Genomic DNA, 13086 nt, shown 5'->3' on the forward strand with positions numbered 1-13086 from the left:
TAAAAACTATATGTTGATATATATATATGGACATATATGTAATGATTATCATTGTAACAACATTTTAAAGTATATATATCATATCAAGATATATTCATTGTTGGTGATTTGTGTCACCAATATGATTTAATTGTAATGGGATTAAATTGTTAACCAAAATAACCTTGTTAAATATCGAACAAGTTTGGGGAAAGTGTGGAGTGCACAATTATTTGAACTTATCTTGATTATGACGGGGGGTTCGGGGGCAGCGCCCCCGATAGCGGGGTCCAAGGGGTGGCAACCCCTGGCGGGGTCCAAGGGGCAGAGCCCCTGGCTGGGGTCGCTTTATATTTTTGGGTTAATATCGCTTTATTAAAAATGTGTTAAAAATTTGATTTTAAGATTTCAATAACATTAAATAAGATCGTTAACTAAGACACATATCAAAGTACTTCTACTTAGCAAAAATACTTACAATTACATTTCCATTTATTTTTCATCAACAATTCTACTCGTAGTCATTCAGTATTCGTACCCGTATTATACACAGCTGCTAGACGTACTTACTATGAGTATATACCAATAGGAACTAGCATGGGATTCCACTCTTGATTATGTCATGCATGACTAATCAAATTTAACTTCTACCATGAACTAGTCAACTAACTAGAGATCCTTTTAACCCCACTCACCACTCATCATTCACCACTCACCAATCAATCCATTTCACTTCCAATTCTCTTTCTAATTCTCTCTAAACACACACACACACTTAGGAACGAAATTTCCAGTAAACTAATCATCATCTTCATCAAAAATTACTTCAAGAATTAAGCTACTATCATCATAGGAAGAACATTTCAAGAACACTTCGAAAATCCTTTCAAGTTTGCTAGTTTACTTTTAATCTTGCAAATCCATTCCAAGTAACCATCTAAGATCAAGAAACCTTTATTAATTACAGTAGGTTATCTTTCTTATTCAAGGTAATACTCATATCCAAACTTTGATTCGATTTCTATAACTATAAACTATCTTGATTCGAGTAATAATCTTACTTGAAATTGTTTTCGTGTCATGATTCTGCTTCAAGAACTTCCAAGCCATCAAAGATCCATTCAAGCTCAAGATTATTTTTGTCATTTCTAGTAGGTTTACCTACTATACTTTAAATAGTAATGATGTTCGTAACATCATTCGATTCATATATAAATAACTATCTTATTCGAAGATTTGAAAACGTAATCACCAGAACATAGTTTAGTTAATTCTAAACTTGTTCGCAAACAAAGTTAATCCTTCTAACTTGACTTTTAAAATCAACTAAACACATGTTCTATATCTATATGATATGCTAACTTAATGATTTAAAACCGGAAAACACGAAAAACACCGTAAAACCGGACATACGCCGTCGTAGTAACACCGCGGGCTGTTTTGGGTTTGATAATTAAAAACTATGATAAACTTTGATTTAAAAGTTGTTCTTCTGGAAAAATGATTTTTCTTATGAACATGAAACTATATCAAAAAATCATGGTTAAACTCAAAGTGGAAGTATGTTTTTCAAAATGGTCATCAAGACGTCGTTCTTTCGACTGAAAATGACTACCTCTTACAAAAACGACTTGTAACTTATATTTTCGACTATAAACCTATAATTTTTCTGTTTAGATTCATAAAATAGAGTTTAATATGAAACCATAGCAATTTGATTCACTCAAAACGAATTTAAAACGAAGAAGTTATGGGTAAAACAAGATTGAATACTTTTTGATTGTTGTAGCTACGGGAAATATTGTAACAATTCTATACAAATCATATCCTAGCTAACTTATATTGTATTATACATGTATTCTAATATATTATGTAATCTTGGGATACCATAGACACGTATGCAAATGTTTTGACATATCATATCGACCCATGTATATATATTATTTGGAACAACCATAGACACTCTATATGCAGTAATGTTGGAGTTAGCTATACAGGGTTGAGGTTGATTCTAAAAATATATATGCTTTGAGTTGTGATCTAGCCTGAGACATGTATACACTGGGTTGTGGATTGATCCAAGATAATATATATTGATTTATTTCTGTACATCTAACTATGGACAACTAGTTGTAGGTTATTAACGAGGACAGCTGACTTAATAAGCTTAAAACGTATTAAAAAGTGTTGTAAATATATTTTGAACATAGTTTGATATATATATGTACATATTTGTTATAGGTTCGTGAATCGACCAGTGGCCAAGTCTTACTTCCCGACGAAGTAAAAATTTGTGAAAGTGAGTTATAGTCCCACTTTTAAAATCTAATATTTTGGGATGAGAATACATGCAACTTTATAAATGTTTTACGAAATAGACACAAGTAAATGAAACTACATTATATGGGTGAATGATCGAAGACGAATATGACCCTTTTAGCTTGGTAGCCAAAGAATTTGGGAACAGACCCCCAAATTGACGCGAATCCTAAAGATAGATCTATCGGGCCCAACAAGCCCCATTCTGGAATTTGAAATGCTTTAGTACTTTGAAATTATCATGTCCGATGGGTGTCCTGGAATGATGGGGATATTCTATATGCATCTTGTTAATGTCGGCTACCAGGTGTTCACCATATGAATGATTTTTATCTCTATGTATGGGATGTATTGAAATATGAAATCTTGTGGTCTATTATTATTGATTTAATAATATATAGGTTAAACCTATAACTCACCAACATTTTTGTTGACGTTTTAAGCATGTTTATTCTCAGGTGATTATTAAGAGCTTTCGCTGTTGCATACTAAAATAAGGACAAGATTTGGAGTCCATGCTTGTATGATATTGTGTAAAAACTGCATTCAAGAAACTTATTTTTGATGTAATATATTCTTATTGTAAACCATTATGTAATGGTCGTGTGAAAATAGTATATTTTAGATTATCATTATTTGATAATCTACGTAATGCTTTTTAAACCTTTATTGATAAAATAAAGGTTGTGCTTGTTTTAAAAAATGAATGCAGTCTTTGAAAAACGTCTCATATAGAGGTCAAAACCTCGCGACGAAATCAATTAATATGGAACGTTTATAATCAATATGAACGGGACATTTCATGCACAACGCTAAGTGAGTGAGATATCCCAATAGATAATAATACAAGGTACCAAGCCTAGATTTTAGGGAGCATGCATATAGTCACGGCAAGTGGACAAAGCGTTACATAGCTATCACATAATATAGCATTAAACATACATATCGTACATGGCTAGGCAGTGATTCAATTACCAAAGTAACAATAGCATCAACAAGCTATTCAGTAAAGGCACCAAAGGCACTACACTAACATTGCCTTACATAGCTATACTATAAAGGTATCCATAGCTATACATATCTACTCACTAATGATATCAATAACTCTACACAGCTATTCACTTTCATAGCACTAACGACTATACATAGCACTAACAGCTATAAACCCCAAGAGGATCGTTGACCCTGCCAGGTCTACAACTACTAGCTGATCAAGCTAGAGCCGTACCGATAGCTTCACTTATTGCCCCACAGTATACCTCTCCTGACATTTACATACGTCAATTGCAATATACTGCCCGTACAATAACCCCCAAGCCCAACCCTTCTATACACGGTTGACCTCTTCCGTCCCTTTTATACACGGACGGTACTGACCCTTCTATACACGGCCAGTTCCCTAATGTGCACATAAACCACCTACAATCACACCGTAGGTAACATCACTATTAGCAACAGGACACTAAGAAGATATCATCATGATTCAATCTAATCGGGAAACCTGGTAACAGTAGTATAACCTACTACTTATCATTACAACAGTAACTAACATGCATACATAGATTATCATAATCTGTAACAAGCATAACAACAGGTAGTAACTACACTTGTTACCAAATACCAATATCCATAAGGATAGTCCCACTCACCAATTACCAGCAAGAACTCAGTGGTTTAATGTTACTGAGTCTTCTTCGTTCCTTTATCACCTGAGAATGATACAATCTGAGTCAGTAATCATATCTTGATAATAGCCCGACCAAAACACCAATACCAACACTTAATCACTTTACAAGTGGTCTGCCAATCGTATGAGTAACACCATCACACACACATTTGAGAACACTCAACCGTGCGGTTGACAACTCACTCGTACGTTTGGTCTATGACCAAACATCCTACATTGAATCACCTGATCCATACGGTTCATCACATGAGTGACCAGTGACTCGTACGAGTCATGTATCAACCGTACATATCATCACAATCAAAACATAAGTTCCTCATCAACACTCACTCACATTGTTCACCACACGATTGACTACCTCAACCGTACGAGTGAATGCTCACTCGTGCGAGTGATGAAGAACAGTAGCAACAACTACTTAGACGGATTTCAACCCAAAATGCACACTCAAACATTAATACATACTCTAAACCAATACATATAATTATGCATTCACTATATGATAAGTCAACATCATAAATTCAATTAATAACGACACTCAATGTGTGCAAAACAAGACATACACTCTAAAACCCCTTATTCTGACCAAAATAAAGTTTGATCCAGCTTCTTAAAACCTTATCATTGGAAATTAGACCTCAAGATGATTCCAACGATAGTTTATTTGTCGAAAACGGAGTTACGGTTTGAAAGTTACGCCCTTTTCAATTTTACCAAAAGCTGACCACTGTTCAACCGCGTGGTTGAGCCCTCAACCGTACGGTTGAGCCTGGTTGAGACCTCAAAAGTATGCTCAACCACGTGGTTGAGATGTCAAAATTGTGGGAGCTATATATATATATATATATATATATATATATATATATATATATTAGAACAGCTCTAGCTCGTTGTTTTCGCGTTTTTTGACTCCAAATCTTGATTTTTGACCGTTCTGATCATGAAACCACCTCAAAAACATCATATAATACATATACAAACTATTTCTAACATAAATTGAGCATCACAAACACATATCATCAAGAATCAAGCATCAAAATGCATAAAACCCATAAGAACCCAAAATCCATTTTGAGCAAGTATCAATACATGAATCTGTGATATGCACACCTTATATTGATCACGAAATCACAAGGAACATATCCCTAGCTTCAATAAATCCAAAAGCTCACCAAATCAAATTAGGGTTTATGAGATGAAATATTAAGTATGGGAGTGTGTTTGATGAGATGAGAAAATGGATAGAAATATCCAGATACATACACTTAAATGGGTTATAAACTCATACCCCATATCACACATGTATTACCAGTTATCTAAAACACATGGTACTTCATTAAGCAACACTAATGAGGTCCAATTTTCATAACGAAATAATTTTTGTGACCCTTGTCACAAACTGGTCTCAACCACATAGTTAAATGATTATAAGCACATAATTATGAAAATGACATTAAATAACACGTAAGGGTAAAAATAGTCATTTCCTACTAGGCCCAGTTTGAGGGTGTTACATGTCTTATCTCAATCGAAACTTCGTGCAATCCGTGGCTAAGTGGGTCGAAATATTCGATTAGGAAAGTGTTCACACGATTCAAAGATCAATCTGGATTCATTACCATTTCAGGCACGAAAGCAATACTAACACCCCTGATATATAACACCATCATTGCGTTTCTTCCCTGGCATGCATACCTTCATTTAAAACCTAGATAATGAGAAGGTTGCGAAACGGTATGATTAGTCTGTTCCTGTTGTGGATTACCTTACTTTTTCTATCAAAAAGCTATTGGCCTGCTTGAACAGGAGAGGCATGTTGGTTAGCTACTGGTGAAAATGGGGTTATTTTGGAGCCATTATTCACTGTTTGGATGACTCTGGATTCTCGAATATGGTTGATCTTACTGAAGAGCTGAATAACTTTTCTCTCATCTCCCCGTTAAGTTCGTGCAAAGGGGCCTCTTCTCGTGTTGCGTGAATTGAGATTAACGGGATTTCAGTTAACCATGTTTTTTATGGCTAATTGTTCCACTTACGTTCTTTGGGTTGCTCGGGTCTCAAATGAACTGTACCAAGTTGGTCCCCTTCTAGCTTTTTTGGAGACTTCATATCATAGCTTGATTCATAATATAATAGAAGCTAATTCGATTGACGTCAAGGGTGGTGTCTACCGGGTTATGATTGACGAAGTAGTGGATTTAGCGTATATTGAAGCTCGCATCAGTGACAGGTCACCATTGGATCTGATTTTTCATTCCAAATAACATGTTTAGGGGTGGATTCTGATGCGGCAGTTAACATTATTTGAGGTGGTAGTGTGTCGATAACGCGGGTCGAAACGCGCGTCGAAAACGCCCACCGATAACATGCGGCGAAACGCCCGTCCAAAACTCGCCGTAAAAACGAGCGTCAAAAACTTGCTGCGAAAAGCGCGAAGAAAACGCGCCGCTAAAAGGCGCTGCAAAAGCACTTTGAAAACGCGTGTCGAAATAGAGCCACGAAATGTGCAACGAAATGCACGACGAAAATGCGCGTTGAAATCCTGCGGCGAAAACGCACGTCGACTGTTTGGACGGATCTTAATTAAAAAAGTTGTTTGAAGAAATTGGGTCTAACCTAACCTAACCCGGAAAAAATGGGTCTCGACCCGAAACAGTCCACTTTTGACCCGACCCAATTGACACGTTTAAAAATCTTATCCCGTTTAGACCCGATTCCTTTGGGCCCAAACTCATTTCGACCGGACCCAATTGTCAGGTATATTATAAATGAAATACATTTATATTGTTAGAAGATATACTTGTCAGGACTTATTTAGTTAATTAACCTATTATATAATTCTCACATTTTTCGTGAACACAAATTACCAATAGTTTAAAATGACCTTTAGTAGTATACTATACTCGATTGGAATTCATATATTAAACATTAATTTCAATTTTTTAAGCAAATAAAATAATTTAAAATTCTAAATTATAAAAGTGTCATTGCGGAATGTCTTATCTCTATTTATATCTATATATCTATAACCTATAATAATTCTTAAGCATATGCCACGTGGCTCTACCAACTACTGCCTAGTCCCTATTCTAAAAAATTTTTCTCGCAGCTTGCCATCTGTCTCAATTTCATTTGTCCAATTTTGAAACCAAAAAACAAAAAACATCTCTCTCTCTCTCTCTCTCTCTCTCTCTCTCTCTCTCTCTCTCTCTCTCAAACCCTATCTTTCGCCATTCAATTCACTCAATCTCGATCTGTACCTTGGTTCCCATCACATGGAATTCTTATATCATCCATCATTTTTTATCGATACAATTCTAAATCATCAACATTACATAATTCTCTACCGAATCATCAACATCACAGAATTGTCTACCGACGAGATGAAATCACCGTCGCCGTTAAACAATCACCGCCGACAAATAACCGCCGCTGCCGTAAGTGAGCATGAAAACATATCGTAAATCATATGTTTTTTGAATACTGAAAGAGAAAATTGGAACAAATGCTTGAACGAGATCATCAATTCTGCGAAATATAGCTTAAATCATGAATACTCTACTTAGAAGTATACGATTTCGTAGTTTTTAGGGTGCGTAATTTTATCATCTTTCTTATTCAAATTAGGTTTTTTCTGTGTTTTTAATTATTCAAATTAGGTTTTTTTTCTGTGTTTTTAATTATTATACAAATTATTAGGTTTTAATTATTGTACAATTGCAGTAAGTTGCAAAGAAATTGGTTGAAGTTACTGGAAATGAGGTAACTACAATCAATGGTGGTGGATTAGTTTGTTGTAGTAGAGAAAGTAGGAGTGGCAGCAGTGATGATTCACATTTCAGCGATGGTGGTGGAATTTTGAAGCTATTGGAAAACATAAGACTCCCCGCGGTTGATGCTCTCGATAAAGCGTCTAAATCATTACAACATTTCATGTTTCCACGTAAGTCTAAAAGAAGCATTTGACTTTAATGTGTAAGAAGTTGTCCTAAATTTTTATTTGAATGGAACAATACATCGTTATATCTATTGGTCTATTAGGGTAAAAAAATATGGGTAAGTTGGTGGTCAAAATTTTACACACACCCATACCATTTATTCCTTATCAATTAATGATAAGATTAGATTAGATTATGATATCGAAATGCTTAAAGAAATTACTAAATTTTTATTTAAACATTATACTCTTTCGAACAAAATGCTTACTTAATCTGTTTCGATATTGTACACTTTTAACAACCAAAGAGTTGAACCAAGAGAATGTTAGACAAGTGATTCCGTGCAGGTCATTTTTTAGTAAAGGGGTTAGAATTTGTAACACACACTGTCTTTCATGTAGAAAGATATAATGTAAGAGTGTGCTCAGTAATCGATAAAATATGATTTACGTATTCATCATGCTTCCGGAAAAAGCTGATTCACGACCCACAAGGTCGTAACACTCTCAGGATTATTCGTGTGCACAGTTTGAAAAACTGTATTCTAAATTGTACACCATCTGATGTTTTCTTCACTAGATTTGTTTGAAGTGTATTATTGTAAGTCATTATTAGCAGGTGGTTTAGTTTTCACAGTTATCATTATTAGATATGACCATCATTTGATACCCATAATTATAAACTAAGATTATACTTTGTTGTATCGTGTTTAGTTATAGTTAGCAGTTTGATACTCTTGGTCGAATATAATCATGTGGGTTAAATCAGGGTTTATGAAACGGGTTGATTTAAACTAAAGTGAGTGTTTCATAAATCTGTTTATGCTCTATTTACGGGCCCAATTTGTGCAACATGTTTTTATACAATTCAGATGTTTAGGGTTGCTTGGCATTTAAACCTATGATCTTATGCTGATCTTTGGTGCTGCAACATCAAATATGGTGAGAATAGGAAATTGATGCTGAAAACAAAAAGAATTTAGATGATTACTTGAACCAAGTATATTATCACTATGGAGCCCTATAATATATAAAGGTCATATTATACTTATATTGGCAGATTCAAGTACGGAACTTGATTAAATTAAATAGTTCCTCCTTCTATGGTTCTAAGTATTAGTGGCAGTTGATCCCTTGTATTTTTGAACGAGTTCTTTAAGGTTTTGTTAAAAGGTCAAAAATACACTTTGACTGAATCTCTAATCGTTTCTGTTTTAGGCCAGAAATTATAATTGAAAACATGACCCAAATTGACACATTTATGAATAAAGGGGAGTGATTCGTACACCACTTGTTTTTAGCCGTACACCACCAAAGATGCTTTACAGTGTTATACAGTACAACACTGTAAAGCATATTTGGTGGTGTACGGCTAAAAACAGGTGGTGTACAAATCAACACCCATGAATAAATGGGCCAAACAACTATTTTTTAGAATTGTCTATTTGGTTGACAGTAGAGGCACTTGTATTTCTATTAAGTTATTATATATCTTATTATCCAGGTGTGACGTTAAAGCTCACGAAGATTGTTTATGCAAACGTGTAATTGTAACACGTGATGAAACCATAACCAAATGGTTCGATCCAGAATCTGCTGCTGTCAACCGAGATGCTTTAGCAAAAGTCGCTTACACGAGATTATCTGACTAGTAAGCCTCATTTTCCTTTTACAAAAAGTTTTGACTTTTGAGCTGTTGACTAAACTTGTCTCAGAATAACTTGTTTTGCTCCGGAGTTGTAACCTTGATAATGGCACTTAACAATTATGTATTTACAGACATGTAAATAAGATTAACAGTTCGATCATAATTGGAGTACTGGACATTTACAGTTTCAAGAGTTTTATGTTATGGTTCGATCCAGAATCTGCTGCTGTCAGCCGAGATGCTTTAGCAAAAGTCGCTTACTCGAGATTAACTGACTGACAAGCCTCACTTGTCTGTTAAAAAAAGTTTTGACTTTTGAGCTGTTGACTAAACTTGGCTCAGAATAACTTGTTTTGCTCCGGAGTTGTAACCTTGATAATGGCACTTAACAATTGTATTTACAGACATGTAAATAAGATTAACAATTCGATCATAATTGGAGTACTAGACATTTACGATTTCAAGAGTTTCAACATTGAAAGGTGCTTCACTGGTACGCCTTTTGTTTGCATTTTTTAACTGATGTTTATGAACAAGCTCAAATCTTTTAATTAAAAGAGTTCCGATTTATCGAAGATATACGTAGGATTCAGTTAACCACACCAACCTGGTGTGTAACCATCGACTATTACTTTGGTTTTCAGTCGAATTATGTTCAATAGTTAGCACTTGATCAACTAACATTGCTTTACAGAACAAAGGTACGCAAATAATAATTACTGAATATTTGTAAATGTGTTGTGTTGAAATATTTATATGTTTAATGATGTGTGCAGAGGTGTATACGAAATATTTATATTTTTATTGCGAAATACTATTAAATACGATACAATTTTACACAAGCTATTTATTTATTTATAGAGTGGATATACCTAAACCTTGCTACAACACTATAGGCAGTGTACCTAATCATACAGTAGTGTAGTTTTTAGTAAGTCCGGTTCGTTCCGCAGGGAGTTAGCCAAGTTTAACGCTATATTTTTAAACTATAGTTGTATATATATATATATATATATATATATATATATATATATATATATATATATATATATATAGTATTAGTATTATAAAAAGGGGGTTTTACCGTTTAATGACCGGTTTGTCGATTTTAAAACTTTAGTCGCAGTTAAAACTTAATGTAAAATATTAAAAATAAATATAGCTTAATTTAAAGCGTAAAATAAATAATGATAATTAAAGTGCGATAAATAAAATGACAATAAATTAAAAGTGCAAGAATTAAAAAGTACGATAATTAAAAATGCGATAAGATATAAAAAAAAGAAATTATGCTTATTTAAACTTCCGTAATCATGATGTTTGACGTGTTGATTTTAATTTATTACCATGGGTTAATTGTCCTTTGTCCTGAATTATTTGATATGTCCATCTGGTTTTTGTCCATAACAGTCCATCAGTCATAAATATAAAGTGCGAGTGTCCTCGTCAAATTATCCTTATACCCGAAGTCAAATATTCCAACTAATTGGGGACTTAAACTGTAACAAGGTTTTAATACTTTGTTAACAATTACGCCAAGTGTCATTGTACATAATTCACCCCTGTTTTAATGAGTCCATTGACTATTAAACCATTCCCGTGTCCGGTTAAATGAACGATTATTAGTATTTATAAATATCCCGTCCATCGTGTCCGATCGAGTGTATATGGTTATTTATAGATACGTCAAATTATAAATCTCTATATTAAATTAACGAACTATCATTCAGTTAAACAAATATAAAGCCCATTAATAGTCCATGGTCCAATTTCCACAAGAGACCTTCTTTTGTCCAAACCCCAATTATGGTACAAAACCCAATAACCCCGTCTTTAATATTTAGTCCAAGATCATGATTACTTTGATTTAAATAAGCATAATAATAACTTAGCTACTAGACATTAATTTAAAAAGGTTGAACATAACTTACAATGAGTATTAATAGTGTAGCGTTACACGGACAGAATTTAAACTTACAAACTTAAAACATTCGCCACTATAACCTTATTATTATTAAACTTAAATTAAAATTAAAATTATAAAATATAAATATAAATATATCATAGATAGATAGATAGAAAAAGAGGTAATGAATCGATCAGAATGTGCGACCTTTTATAGGCCCACGTTTCACTGTTGAGCTCCGCGAGTGCGGAGGTTTTCTTCATCAAAGCTCCGCGAGTGCGGAGGTCTGGAATCCAGCTCATAGATTAAATCCAAAACGTGGGCTGCGTATAATTATAATATATAATAATATATATATAATTAATTATATATTATAGTATATTCTTGTGCATAGTTGACTTGCAATTTTTGGTCCATTGCGTCGCGCGCTGAAAGTTGGTTCATGTCTCGGTTCCGGATTTTCAAACGCCTTTTCGTACGATTTAATATCTTGTACTTTGTGTTTCACGGCTTGTACTATTGTAATTTTTAGACGTTTCTCATCAATAATTTGAACCACTTGGATTGTACTTTGTATTTTTTAGCTTTTTGGTCATTTGCATCTTCAATTCGTCGAATCTGTCTTTTGTCTTCACCCATTAATATTTAAACGAATATCACTTGTAAATAGAACAATTGCAACTAAAAGCTTGTCTTTCTTGAAGGATAATGCTATGAAATATATGTTCGTTTTTAACATTATCATTTAACTTTTCTATAAATCATTTAGTTTTATGTCATTTATGTGTTAACTTCTTATATAAAATCTTATAATTTCTTGGTTACACTTTTTATATCTAATTCTAATCAAGGTATTGAATATGGTAATTGACGGTATGATGTTATTAATAGGTATTGGTGAATTTAAAGCAATGGTTTAATCGCATTTTATAAGGAAGGACAATATCATTTCAAATTTCGCCCCATATAGTTGTCAATATAGTCAAAGATTTCATTATCAAATGTATCAATGGTACAACAATATGTATGTATGTATCAATATGTACAACCAGCTGTATAATAAACTGTGATGTTATAAGTAAGAATGCATCAATATATATTTGTCATCTTTAATGAGTACCAAATGGTTTTTCAGGGCAATGATATTACTCAACTTTTACCGGTCAATGGAACTTAACTTACAGTATATTCTATGTAGGTCGAAATTCGTTCAGCGAAAATGGAAGCTCAAGAAGTGGTGTAGCTTAAGTAACTATGGTGGAATGAAGACAAACATGCAAGTTAAACATTTTGTATTTAATTATGTTATTCAGTACATTGTCACAAAACAACTTAGATAATTTGATGACTTGATGATTGCTTTCGTTATTCTAATTGTGTAATACATGAATTCAGTGCCAATAGTAACGCATTCATATACTATTTTTTAGAGCCACCGTGCAACGCACGGCCTATTAAAGCTAATATTTATATAAAAGAGAGTTTTAATAGGTGATATGTCATTAGTAGCTTGATTATAGTAAATTCTGTCAAGTGTAAATTTCACATGTCCATTTTGTAACTAATTCTAAATATCGATTATGGATAGGAGGATTATATTATTCCATCAT

This window comes from Rutidosis leptorrhynchoides, chromosome 3 (genome assembly GCF_046630445.1).
Source record: "Rutidosis leptorrhynchoides isolate AG116_Rl617_1_P2 chromosome 3, CSIRO_AGI_Rlap_v1, whole genome shotgun sequence".
NCBI lineage: Eukaryota > Viridiplantae > Streptophyta > Magnoliopsida > Asterales > Asteraceae > Rutidosis > Rutidosis leptorrhynchoides.